The sequence below is a fragment of the Magallana gigas genome, chromosome 3 (genome assembly GCF_963853765.1).
Source record: "Magallana gigas chromosome 3, xbMagGiga1.1, whole genome shotgun sequence".
Taxonomy (NCBI): domain Eukaryota; kingdom Metazoa; phylum Mollusca; class Bivalvia; order Ostreida; family Ostreidae; genus Magallana; species Magallana gigas.
The window spans coordinates 5,458,563-5,472,905 of NC_088855.1; the positions used below are offsets into that span (position 1 = coordinate 5,458,563).

General features: G+C 35.1%; 1 non-coding gene across 1 annotated transcript; it reads right to left on the minus strand.

Moving 5' to 3' along the window:
• Positions 1–7,312: 7,312 nt before the first annotated feature.
• Positions 7,313–14,267, minus strand: LOC105321131 (uncharacterized). The gene is made up of 3 exons (XR_010711479.1): positions 14,120–14,267; positions 9,384–9,685; positions 7,313–9,024 (listed from the first exon to the last, which is right to left on the minus strand). It is a non-coding gene; the product is annotated as an uncharacterized protein (transcript).
• Positions 14,268–14,343: the final 76 nt, after the last annotated feature.

The following is a 14,343-nucleotide window of genomic DNA, read 5'->3' on the forward strand; positions in this document are numbered from 1 at the left end:
TTAAAAAAAATATATTTAATAAAATAATATTCCTAAACATGGTATACAACCTTTTCAAAAGAAATGTAGTATGTTAAAGCACAGAACAAAAATGTATGGATGCGCAGAAACAAATTATTTTTGAGATAAATTACTTTGACTGGGAAATGCTGTGATAATTGACAAAAAATGTAAATAAAAAATATTTATATACCAAGAGAAATACAATGTTATCTAGTAGTTAACTTAAATTAGAGTAACAAATTTCATCATAATTCTAAAAATTAGATACCTGTCTATTATTAAGTTAAAATGTAATTCCCATCCACCCTCTGTTAAACCATTGCATGGCTTCATCGTTGGCACTGATTAAAGCGCAACCTATGCAGAGGGATGTATCAGAACGAGACTAAGCAAATTAATAAAATATCGTCCTTGTATAAGTCTCCAGACACCAAAAACTATTTTTTTTCAGTTGCACCACTGAAGGACACAGATGTTGAAAGGTCAAGGATGAAATGAATAACACAGATTTAGAACAATGTTTCATGAAATAAAAGAGCCTCGTCGTATGCGATAATATCAATATAGCAGACCAAGTTAACCCATATCAACACTTATTGAAGGTGACAGTAGACAGAACACTATCTTAGCAAACAATGAGAAAACAAACTGTACTGTCAACATCTTATACAGAACCAAAAAGGAATGGTTTATAGTCTGTCCCAAGTTATTGCATCCATCACTTTTTGATGATTTTTAATCAAAATACACATACCTGTGAAATAAATACAGTTAAAATCGTTGAAAGAGAATATGTCCAAGATATCTTCATTGAACAATTATCATTTTTCCCTCAAAAAAAGTTCACAGGAACGAAAACAAATTTCTTACGGATATTTATAATGGGAATTGTTTACATCTTTTCTCCATTCGGAAGTACTCGGGATACCTCGCGAAATTTTTCAACGTTATCTTTGGGGCTTATTAATGGCTGTTGCAATGCAAAATTCCTGTAGACTTTTTATTTTGGGATGTGTATTGAAACCTGAAGCGGTAGAGGGGGCGTTTCAAAACAGATAATCTGGACATTTTTCATATTAGTTGATGAACGTAGCTTGATCACAAAGGTATTTATTATTATCGAAATATCAAGCAAAAAGTGGTGGAAGCAAAAACTCGGACAGAGTATAGACGTACGCATAAGAATGAAGGTTACACGAGTCACTTGAAGGATGATATAGGAGATTACAGAAATCTGTCAAAGAGGTCTTTACTAATGACGTCATCATTGTGAAAACTACTAAAAGCAGAGGGTTTTTAATTTACCAAACATTGGTCAATCCTATCCACGCTGTGTGTAACTACAATTCAGTGGCCTATTACCTAAATTTATAACGTCACCACATTACAATGTTTACAGGTACTGATGTTCCTTAATTTGTTTTCCTAATATATCTTGTATTGTTGTCGTTTCAGGTTTACCGCTATTACTTAAATGTTCTTTATTGACGTCACGATATAAGCGGGTGTTTCTTGGTAAGTTTCTTGATAAAATGTTTTCTGAGGAGACGTAGGTGCTGACGATTTGTTTTGTATACACTTCCATCCTTCTTTCTGATTTCTAAAAAACAAATATGTTCTTGGTCTAAGAACTTAAACTTAGAACTTAAAGCTGTAGTTTTAAGGTTCCATGTATTATGAAGAGTCTATTACAGATGTTTTGTTAATGCTATGATAGTTTTCGTCAGTTCCTCGTGATCTTTTACGAGACTCAATAGGAATATTAGCACTATGTCCGCAACTGAAAATGTACGGTTTCGTTGCATATTAGGTTATTTATAACGTCAAATAAGTAGATATGTATATGTCACACTTTATATTGAGTAATTTTTCTTGTCACCTATGCCATGTATTTTTTAAATGGTGATGATTTGATGACTTAGAATACTTAAATAAGCGTTATGTGATTTTAGAAGCATCGATGATTTATCTTTCAACTCATGTATGTTTTGATTTTTTTTTTAGGTTTTTGAACTTCGGAAAAGGGTTGCTATATGTACTAATGAGTTTCTAGGACATGATCCACTGTTGCTTTGATACCTTTATCATAAAAACAAATTCTATTAATATTGAAAGAAATTGATAACAATCTTTCAACTCTTTAATATATAATTACTTTGTTGTTATCTAAAACACCACCACTTGGTTGCTATGGAATGTAATTGTCATTCTGAAATGGACTTAAAATGTATAAAATAATACAGGTCTAAGGAAACATAAAAGTTAAACAGTCATTGTTTGCTGTCTTTATTTTACCAAACTTAAAATAATAATACATAAATTATTTTTACAATATGAATAGTTGATGAGCCTTCTACCGATCAGAGACTGAGTTCTACAAAGATGTCAGGGTAAAAAAACTTAAATGTAGACCAAATAGAACCAATGCTTGCTACAACGTATGTTAGATGATTCCAAAGGTATTTTGACAGATCTCTCTGACAGAACTGATATCACCCAACATGAAGTTAATTTGAACACTAGTGATCAAATCCGTAACAAACCATACCAAAACCCATATGCAGTAAAAGAGGCAGTTCGCAGACAAATTCAAGGTTTGTTTGGTCGACTCCCGTTTGGTGTTTTTTGTGAAGAAGGTTGGTTGAGATTTGTCTCTATATTTTCCTATGTAAAAATGCGAACCCCCCCCCCCCCCCCCCCTGTGCCCTCTTCCTACTCTCCGGGATCAAGATTAAATCTGCATCTACTCTACCTGAGGATGCTTCTACACAACTTACAGCTTTTCTTAGCCAATTGGTTTCAAGAAAATTTTTGAAATATATCGACAAAATTTCAATAATTCTTAATTAGCTCCCCTTGAAAGAGAGCAAAGTCCTCCATTTAAACAAAAATTGAGCCCCCTTTACCCAATAAAGCTATGTGCCAAGTTTGGTTGAAATTGACCCAGTAGCTCTGGAGAAAAATCAAATATGTAGAACGTTTTCAGACGGACGGACGGAAAGACGGACGCCGGACAAAGGTGATCAGAGAAGCTCAGTAAGTGAGCTAAAAAAACTGGACGGCCTACGTGGGTTAAAATTCCTCTCTCAAATTTTTGTGTATTCAAAAGTCATAAATATACAGTCATCTGACAATGGTCAAATGTATTTCTTTACAAATATTTGGAAGGTTATCAACATTAGGTATCTTTACGTTTCCTCTGTGTTTCTACAAATTGCGTGTACAAGCGATGCATAGAAGGTGTCATTAACAAAAAAAGTATCACTTTAGATATCTTATTAAATCTCCATAGAATTTTTTCTCTTTTGTTTCATCGGCCTCCCATCGGAGGAATTTGTCGTGTTTAATCTGGTGATGGAGGACTGTTGGAATTTGTTTGAATTTGAGTTTTTCTATCATTATAATGACAATATCCTGAATAACAGATATATCCTTGCTATATAGAAGGTGCTCAAGTTCCACTGTGTGTAGATGTTTCTGTGTGTAACTGCTCGATAATACAACAACAGCAACTCGACTCAGCTCAATATTTTCGCACATATTTTCCAGTTCCGACTTGCCATGATGGGAATCTCGATCACTACAGTATATTTTGTATGTACCAAAAGCAGTAACGCTGTTCTCCTCTGTTTCCCTTTCGTCAATGTGGGACAGAATATGCTTTCTTACCCATGGGAAGTCCTCCTCTGAATAAGATAGATACACGTCATACTTTTTGTTCTCTGGAAGGAATGGCCGCCCTGTCTCGCGATTACCCGGAAGTAGTCTGCTTCGCCTTATTGTTTGTTTAACTCTGTACACGCGATACTCTATCCTCTTACGAAACACGACAAACAAAATGAAAAAAATTATTAATAAACATCCAAACAACACAAAAATGATGTTCCAAACGTCAATAGAAGAGTCGAGAGAGGCTTGATTTCCGGCGGCCGGTTTTAAATTCTCACTATAATTTACGTGTAAATATTTGGAACTTAAATTTTGAGAACTTGTAAGATAACTGGTTGCTACACATGTACTCACATTCACAGTTATCCAGTCCTCCTGTACATTTTTTTCTAGGTTACCAAAACCACTGATATTGAAATTGCTCATAGGAATTCGAATTGTACGAATCAAAGGGGCTCTGAAGTTGACGTAATGCATGTTTCTCTCGGCTTTAAATACGCTCCTCTCTTCTACGCTCAGGTTTTATTTTTTCGTGGTAACAATCAAAGGCCTACAACTTTATTTGCACTTGGAGGTTTTTAAAACAGCATGTAAGCAAAACGAAATCAATATATCAATACATCTTAAAGTGTATTTCAACGAATCAAAGCGACATGTCGTTTGAGAAACACTTCGGGATTAGTATTTTCGCCCGTTTTGTTGATACCTCAAGATATTGGTTAAGGTCTGTACCTGAAACTGTTCCGTAGATTACGATGAGTCTCCCAGATGCTTTGTTTTACAATATTAATGTTCTGATAGTTTAACAGAGGCACAAGTACAATATAGACACGATACTCTGTCCCAATGCAAGATATACTGAATCTACATTTTACTTAATTGCATGATATTTATAAATACCTCAGGGTTCAAACGATGTTCATTCAGAAGTATGAAAAATTTCCAAGATTTCTCAGTCGAAACGTCCCTGTTAGCTTATCAGGTTTCAATACAATGCTAAAAAATGTGATGTCTACGGTGATTTTGTATTGCAGCAAGCCCGGATGATAACGTTGTAAAATTGAGCGATGTATTCCGAGTGTATTCCGAATGGAGAAAAGATGTAAACATTTGTTCGTTCCTGTGAATTTTTCCGAGTGAAAGATGATATTGTGTCAATGCACTTCTTTCACAGGTATGTGTATTGTCGTGTTGTAAATTTTGAATTTACCGGGTGGCAGTAAATATGTTGTAAATTTTGTATTTACTGCCACCCGGTTAATTCAAAATTTACAACATGACAGTATTTTTATTAAAAATCGTCCAAATGTGCGCCATAAATATCTTGGAACAGACTATAGGTGCGCAATCCAACTGAAAGTGTACAGTTTGGTTGATTACATGTCTATCCATCGTTAACGGTAATATATTTACATCTACCATGTATAATTTCCTCTATTTCTTACGGAAAAATATAGTCAATTCATACATGTAGCTCTATAGAAACAGCCAAACTGAAATTTACACGCCCCATTTATCGATTGGTTGAAATCAACAGCGGCTGAAAGTGACAGGACTGAAACTGACATGCCCTGTTTATCGATTGGTCTGAATCTACAGCGACCTAAGTAAACTCACGGACTGCACGAAATAATCATGATGATACCAGACTCAAAGTCTCACAAGAATCGATTTGGCTGTTTCTTTTAGCTAACGTACTTACGTACATTAACAGTAATTTAGTGAATTTTACTAACTTTTCATAATCAATTTATTAATTAGTTAAAGAAAGATGTTAATATAAACAATAAAATGCTCTCTTTGATGATTCATGCGGGTTATGAAGGTAGCGATCATTGCAGGAAAAATTAACATAACCCGCTAACGCGGGTTATGTATTTTTTCTGCAATGTCGCTACTTTCATATCCCGAATGAATCACCAAAGAAAGCATTTTATTGTTTAAATGGTGCACAGGGGCATCGTGCCGCTCTTCACTCTTTAATTTATATACATGTTCTATGTCATAGAGTGTAAAGCGGATACGATGCCCCTGTGATTGATGACAATTTCCTATTGAAAAATTATCTTGATATGTACGTTAACAGTAATTTAGTGAACTTTACTAACTTTTCATTATCAATTTGTTAATTAATTAAAACAAAGATGTTAATATAAGCAATAAAATGCTTTCTTTGATGATTCATGCAGGTTATGCTGGTAGCGATCATTGTCGCTACCATCATATCCCGATTGAATCGCCAAAGAAAGCATTTTATTGTCTAAATAAAGAAACACTTTTCGATAGCTAGATTCAGATTATATATTTTTTGTTGATAACATTATTTCTATGAACTGTCTGTTCTAGCCATGAAGCTATAAAGCGTCAAATCTGCTCATAAAATCGCAGCCTAGAGATTTGAACATAGACAACCATGTGTAAGTACTAGTTAGATATATGTGTAATACTGAAAATCCAGTGCTAAAATGACAAATCAACATAAATCTTTTAGTGTAATAATTTTAATGTTACATATATATGCGTGTTTGTATCGTTGTAAACAATGAAATAAAAGAGTGAGCAGGCTCCAAAAACCCAAATTCACATTAACTGACAATGCTACACATAAAGTTAGGCAAAGTATGCATTCAAAACACACACAAATTTTCAAGAAAAATCACCACATCCAAACTTCCTGTAAATATGCACATCTATACTTTTGTCTTTGTTTTATGAAATATTATTCAAGAGTTTTTACGAGGAGTTGCGCTGACGAATTGATTCAGTACTACAAAATGTATATTCAATACATAATGGCCAGACTTCTAAGTTTGCAAGGGCCTAAAATTCAAGAAAAATAAACTATTCGGAATTTCCTTGTAACATGCACATCTACTCATTATGTCCTTATTCCCTACAAATTTTCAAGAAAGTACAGCGGCTTTAGAGTAGTTGCGTTGACAAATTAAACTGTTTAATATTACGTCCGATAAATGGCCAAAATTCAAAGTTCAGGAGGGTCAACATTACAAAATAAATAACTAAATTACAAATAAAGTTTTGCGAAATTCTCTGCAGTGGTTCAACCCTGCAAATGTGTTCGGAATGTTTTCTTTATCGTTGCTAAGTATGTATTAAATCCAGAGGTGCTCGAATGAAAGTTCACGAAATTGTTCAGTTCCTGTGAAATTTCGAGCGGAAGTGTTTGAATAATATTCTCAAAATACATAAGTACTGGTCGTTTTTCATATCATATCCTACTTTGATTTATGTTAAAACATAAACATCTTTTAAGATGTATGTCTTATTTCACCAGGTAGCGGTTAATTATATCAAACGATAATATTCAGAACAGAGTCATCGTTCGTGTTCAACCACGTGTAGAGTGGTTGAAAATATAAACATTGGGTTGCTTAATAAATTCATAGCCATGTTTTATTCTTGTGGTGTGCAATACCGTGTTTTCGGATAAATAAAGGGTGTCTGTTTTGCATAAAAACAATGTTCATATATCGAGCCATTTTCAAGAAAAATTCTGCATAAAATAGTATAGTCCGTTTCACTATTGATGCTATTACTTGGTCAGGCGTGGATCGAAAGTTAATCCTATGGGGGATCTCTACAAGCATGTTAATTGTTGCAACAGCAGACAAAAACTATGTTTTGTATTGTCACATTTATTTCTAGAACACATTTTATCCACCAACTAATGAAGATAAAGTTTAAAATCAATAAACCTCTAGATTTTATATTTGATTACAAATACCCAGATTCTATGAAATAGACTATAAACACGACGAATGTTTTTACTGCGAAACTGAAAGGGTCAACTAAAATCACGTGGTCTAAAATTTAAATAACAATAACATTCGTAGGGGTGGGTTTAAGTTGCGCTGATGACTGAATGACTGAAGAACACGTCGAAAACATTATCCAAGACAGCATGACTATGTCACGGTTGAGCCAAGGATTTCAAATGGTTGTACCGTTGGCCGATGGTTGATGTTGGGCATGCAACGTTGGGTCAACATTGGGCCATTGTGACAGTGCGTCTGATAAAACACATCAATACATTAGTTGGGAATACATTGTTGGGCCAACGCAATATTGGGTTTCATGAATCCAACAGAATGTTGGTATGGGAGACATTGTTGGGTCAATGCAATAGAGTGTTTCATAAATCCTACAATATGGTAGTTAGGGAGACATTGTTTGGCCAACGTTGGACCAACATGCTAACTTAACAAATAAATATTCTCGTAAAATATAGATGGTTGGCGATACGAAATAAGCCCAAGGCTTGGCCATTAAAAAGCTCGTGGACATATTGGGCCAACGTTGGCAAACTGTATGTTGGCCCAAAGTATGATTGCTCATCGGTCGAAGGTTGGTCCAACATATTAGTCTTACGTTGGCCCAACATGTAGGCTCTACCAGCTGGCCGAACGTTGGGCCAACATATTGGCTCAACAAAAAAAACTTTGGGCCAACGTAGTTTTCCAACGTTGGTCCAACAAAGTCAACCACTGTGTAACAACGTTGGGCCAACATAGTCATGCTATCTGGGATACCCCCCCCCCCCCTGCAACATGGTGCGTGGGGTATGATAAGCTTATAATAATCTTTTAATAATATTAAACCAAAAAAATGTTGTTATATCACTGGACTTGATACTATATGATTAATTGGAATTTAATTTCAATTTCAATTTATATTTTTTTTATCGCCATTTTGGTTCCTCGGGTCCGTTGGACTTTCCATCACTGAAGTGATATTCCTCCACCCCCATCAACAACTTAGCTTCCTTTGTTGTAGCTATCTCGGGCAGTTCGGTTAGTTCTTGAATCCCCTCTTTCCCCGTTGGGTGGTACATTGGGAAGGTAGTGACATTTTGACTTGGCCAGTGGGTTGTAAGAAGAAGATTTTCATAGGCTGTTCTTTTCATTTTGATGTCGGATTGTTTGGCCCATTTCGCTGGCGTCATACACACAAAGACAACGTGGCGCCACCTATCGGAGTTAGGTCTGCCCTTTATCGGTCTCGCGTTATCATGAACCAAACGTGAATCCCACAATACCATTCCTCCCCTGGGGACAGGGACAGTTGTTTGTGGACACCCCAAATCGCTGTACCATTTTATCTCCTCGTCTCTGAGTTCATAGTATTCCATAGAACTTGATTCTTTCGCTGCCAAAGGAAAATGGTCATAGAATTCTTGTATGAATTTATGGGATCCCTTTAGGACCCTAAAGCAGTGATCAGAAGTTGACGACTCCTCTAGATACACTCCGCTCTGGTAGGCATGAAGACCCAGTCGGTTTGCTCCTTGGTCCAAATGTAGAAAGGTCTTGTCGTTGCGAAATCTTGGTTGACCTACAATAGTTATGTAAAGGCAACAGAACTTTATACATATAATCACTATCAAATGAAACGATAAGCGTAAGGAGGTTGTATGTTAGTGAATAGTCAGTAAATGGTCCATACAATTGTCTTCAAAATTATTTATTAATACAATTCGCAAACCTTAATTGACGTTTATTGGCAGAATAATATCCCCTTGCATTCTTTAGTTGATGTATATTTAATACGAATAAAATTAAAAGTTGTAATATTTTCGTTGTTTGAGGCAGAGAAATACCAAAGAAATGCCAATACTCTATATTTATATCAATTAAAGTATGATCAATTTTAATGTGAACTAGCTGGGTGTGTATAAAACATTGGAGGGGTACCTGGCATACTCTCAGGTGGAGGGGACACTGCCACTCCGTCTACACTACTCAGCAACTTCTATGTCCCCCAGATCTCGGCGAACACGGCTTTGACCTTGAGGCGGACTGCCCAGGAAGCGTTGAAGTGTCCTATTCTGTAGGACTGTACCAGGGACTCAAAGCTCCCGTACGTCCTGTCATTGTCTTTGTACTGGCGGACCCAGCTCTTGAACTCATCGCTATATCTCTGACATTCCTCCGGGGAAAGGACGTCCTCCACCACCGAAAATCCTTGATCCTCCAACTCCGCTAGTACACGCTCTCTGAAATTTGACAATTGTATGAGTGAAACTTGTAAAGAAGGTTCTGAGAAAGGTGATATCTAGAAATGTAACAATGTTTTAATCACCACCGAGTATCTCAAATCTCATGTTTATCTCCAATACCTCAATAACTGTTACATGAGTGACACCACACCCCTGCGAATGTGTTCGGAATGTTTTCTTTATTGTTGCTAAGTATGTAAAAAATCCAGAGGTGCTCGAATGAAAGTTCACGAGACTTCACCGAGATTTGTTCAGTTCATGTGAAAATTTCGAGCGGAAGTATAAGTGTTCGGATAATATTCTCAAAATACGTAAGTACTGGTCGTTTTTTATATCATATCCTACTTGGATTTATTTTAAATCATGAAAACCTTTTACGATGTTTGTCTTATTTCACCATCTAACGGTTATTTACATTAAACGATAATATTCAGAACAGAGTTGTCGTTCGTGTTCATCAACGTGTAGAGTGGTTGAAAATAACATTGGGTTGCTTAATAAAATCATAGCCATGTGTGATGCTTGTGGTGTGCAATACCATGTTTTTAGAAAAATAATGGGTGTCTGTTTTGCATAAAAAAGTAGCATATCGAGGCATTTTCAAGGAACATTCTGCATAAAATAGTATAGTCTGTTTCACTATTGGTGCTATTACTAGGTCAGGCGCGGATCGAAAATTAATCCTCGGGGGGGGGGGGGGGGATCTCTACAAGCATGTTAATTGCTGCAACAGCAGATAAAAACTATTTTTGTATTGTTGCATTTATTTCTAGAACATATTTTATCCACCAATTAATAAAGATAAAGTTTAAAATAAATAAACCTCTAGATTTTATATTTTACTACAAGTACCTTAGATTCTATGGAATAGACTATAAACACGAGGCATAATTTTTACTGCGAAACTGAAAGGGTCAAATAAAATCACGTGGTCTAAAATTTAAATGACAATAACAATCGCAGGGGTGACCAGAACAAATATAAATTTCCTTTAAGATTATTATGTCTGAGCATCATATCAGCGTTAGCTTCTCATTCCCAGAATGTGTTACCACTGAGTTGAAAACCTCGAATCAAATATCACATCGACTACACGTCGACACATACCCGACGAAATTTGGTTCCTGTTAGAACAACGAGATTGGTTTTTTTTTTCTACCAGGAACTTTTTACTAATTGAATTATAGAAGAGTTTCTGGTAAAAAATATTCATTCGCAATTTTGTGTGTCGAACTTCCTCCAACTTACTCTTTTGAACTCTTAGACACATTTATTTCTTTATCTTTAATAACCATGAGAAAGGAGTGAACAAATCACTGCAACGAAGAGATAAAAAAACCTTAATGTTAAAACGACATATGGCGTCAAAATGAAGGTGAGTATGCGCATGCAGTAAGGGGAGGCTGTTGCACAGTTACGAGGGGTTAGTTCTTACAAGTATATAAGCTGTATTATGCGAGGGGAAATTTAAATGTATATTTTGTCAGATTCAGAAAGAATATTTTCAACTGGATGTAATTTGACAGTAAAGCTCTGATAAAATTAACTAGATCATAAGGATACAACATCCTAATCAATAGTTAATACATGCAGTGGAACATGAAGATTGATATACCTTGTAAATTGCACAACGTAACATATATGATGGCGTCATATGATAACCAATTTCTTATTCAATGATTTAAATATTCAGTTAAGTTCTTACCCGAGCCAATTTTTTTTCTGATCAAATGTCCTTATTTGATGGGCTTAACAAATTTATTAAAATTAAATCTTAAAACGTTATTGCAGGCACGTAGCATCGGGGGGGGGGGGGGCTGCCCCCCCCCCACTTTTTCTCGCAGCAACAAATTTTTTAAAATTTACATATAGAAAATTGAATTATCATGGAGTTGCCCCCCCCCCCCACTTTTTGGGAGTATGTAAAAAAATGATATGAAAATAAGGAAAAAAGGAGTGAAATTGAAGTTATATACTAAGCCAGCCCCCCCCCCCCCCCGGATTAGGATTTTGAAGATGTTTGAAAACTTTAAATTTTCTTTTTTTTTCTTTTTTTTTTGCTTGTGAAGATTTTTTGGATGAGTCTGCCCCCCCCCCCCACTTTCAAAAACGATGCTACGTGCCTGTATTGTAATAATTTAATAAAATTCTCGATAACAGAAACATAGTAAAATAAACAAAATACATGTATTGACCTTGCTAGGAAAATAAAATGGTCACCGAATTCAAATAGTCACCACCACTTGATAAAAGTGTGTATTTAGTTTTGTGAACTCTTTACAACAAATATGAGAAGACTCCTAGCTTCCATACGCTTTCGTTCTTTTAACTTTTTTGCGCATCGAGGGATGTCCCAAGCTTGCGTAAACTGATGGCAATACTTAAATTCTGTTCAGTTTTCGCCATATAACTGTATTTTGATCATTGACCCTTTGTCAAACAGTACCCCAAAATTCAAATTCGTGTTTAAATTAGTCCTTGAGAAACATTTTTTTAGAAATAATATCAGCGGGTTTTCCCAGGCGGCGCAATGTGTGACGTCGAATACTAGACTAAGTATTGCCAGCATTCACATCGGTCACAATACTTACGCTCTATTTCCCAAACTGTCTTGGAAAGTAACATTTTCTTTAAACAGGTACCCTGAGTGCACATTCACTAGGCATTTCTAGTTTTGTTTTTAAGAGTCTACCTGAGAACAAACGATTTGCAGAGTCCAAAAATGCTCTGTATTACTTTGTATTTTATTTTCACGGCAATGGTCATATGATCACGAATAAGCCTATAACTGAATTTATACTTTCAATCATATAAAGATGACAGTTTCAAACTCAGTTTACAGCGTAAGATCCCAGCTTACAACCTTTTGTTTTGAAAACTGTTCCAGAGAGAATATGATGTGTTACAAAATAATTTGAAACTTTTTTATACAGTTCTGGGTCTTGGTGTTATAAATTAGTGATGAAGATTTCTTCCACGCTTACATGTTTATAAATCGGGAGCGCCTATGCATTAAATTAGACGTTGTCAGTGGAACTATTGAGATTGACGATAGGAACATAACGTATATTTTCAATGTTCCAGGATATTGTTATTAATAAGTTTGGCGTCATGCTGTAGTTATTTTTACTGGATGGGTGTAAATACAAAACTTTACAATATGACTTATGAAGCATTATTATTATAACTTTACTTTTGCAATAAATTTACAATACGACATTGGGTAATTATTTTGAAATATTCATATTTCGTGATAAATTAGATTGCGATCAATTAACTTCGAAGATGTATAATCTGTTTTTGGAATTTGATTTTAATCAACTCTCCTATGCAGTTACTCAGACAAACCGAAAGTGAAACAGAGTTTGGACCTCAACACAAATCATTGCTGCTGACAAGACTTAGTTCTTGAAAATAATTGATAAATTCGATGTAATTTATGCTAAAGCATTGTTTTTCAAAGAAACTTATTTATAAATACCTTGAAAATAGTAAGTTTTTAAATGGTACGAACAATTTCAATATTTTTTGTAGTCGTATGTATTCCTACGCCAGAGTTCAATATAGTCTCGTCCAACTCGACGCTCGGCTGTCTGCGAAAATCCTTGTCGGAGATTGACGGTGTCAACCGAGCGTTTGATTGAACGAGACTAGAGTTCAATATTGCTTGGATCCATACAATGTTAGAGAAATATTTCTATTGCTGATACATAGCTTGATTGAATTAATTTTATCTTTAAATATTATTTAACATGATTCATATGGTGTTTTTTCGAAAGTCCAAAAATTCATATTATAAAAATGTGCGTAATTCAAATTAGAAACTATACATGTACTTGTCATGCAAAATAACATATCATTGATTTTAAAATAAATAAACATCGACAAAATCAACTCCCGTCAGTTCTTCAGTACTTTGATTATACATACATGTACATAACCCCCCCCCCCCAAAAAAAACAAAAAAAACCTACATGCAAATCTCATGATATAGCAACAAATATTTACATTTTTCAGTGTCTTTGTGATAACACGTACTACGATTCAGAGTCCAATAAATTGAAATGACGTATTGTTGGGGCGGAAGAGGGGTTTGCATAATAATATTCTAATATTTAATCGTACAATTGCTGAAAATTATATAAACATAAGTAATAAGGAATCATACTTTGAATCCATGAATAAAATACATCTGTAAGCCCTTTGGGCTTTATTGGATTTAATCACGCCCCGACCGAAATTACCATCTAACAATAACACCAGTGTATATTAAATCACTCCTCTCCACATTTGGTCCTGTTCTACACGTAATTTTGGGACAATCCTCGTATATTGTTAACAATATATTTAACTGAGTTAACTTGGTGATGTTTAGTTTTGTACCTGTACAACAAAACAGTGAATTTGGGGTAAAATCGTAACGTTACGTACCTGTCCATTTTTCTCATCTCAACGACTTCTATGATGATTAATATTCTATTTTTAACTATTGATAATAAACACAGGAAGTGTGTGGTTGTTTGATATATCAAAATAGTGGAGATGTATGTTTGTTTATATTGACAAAAATTAGTTCTCATCAACAAGGTCCTCTCATCTACACTAGTTATTCCCTCCCACCCGTTATCACAGCTGATAAATTGAAACTGAAAGTA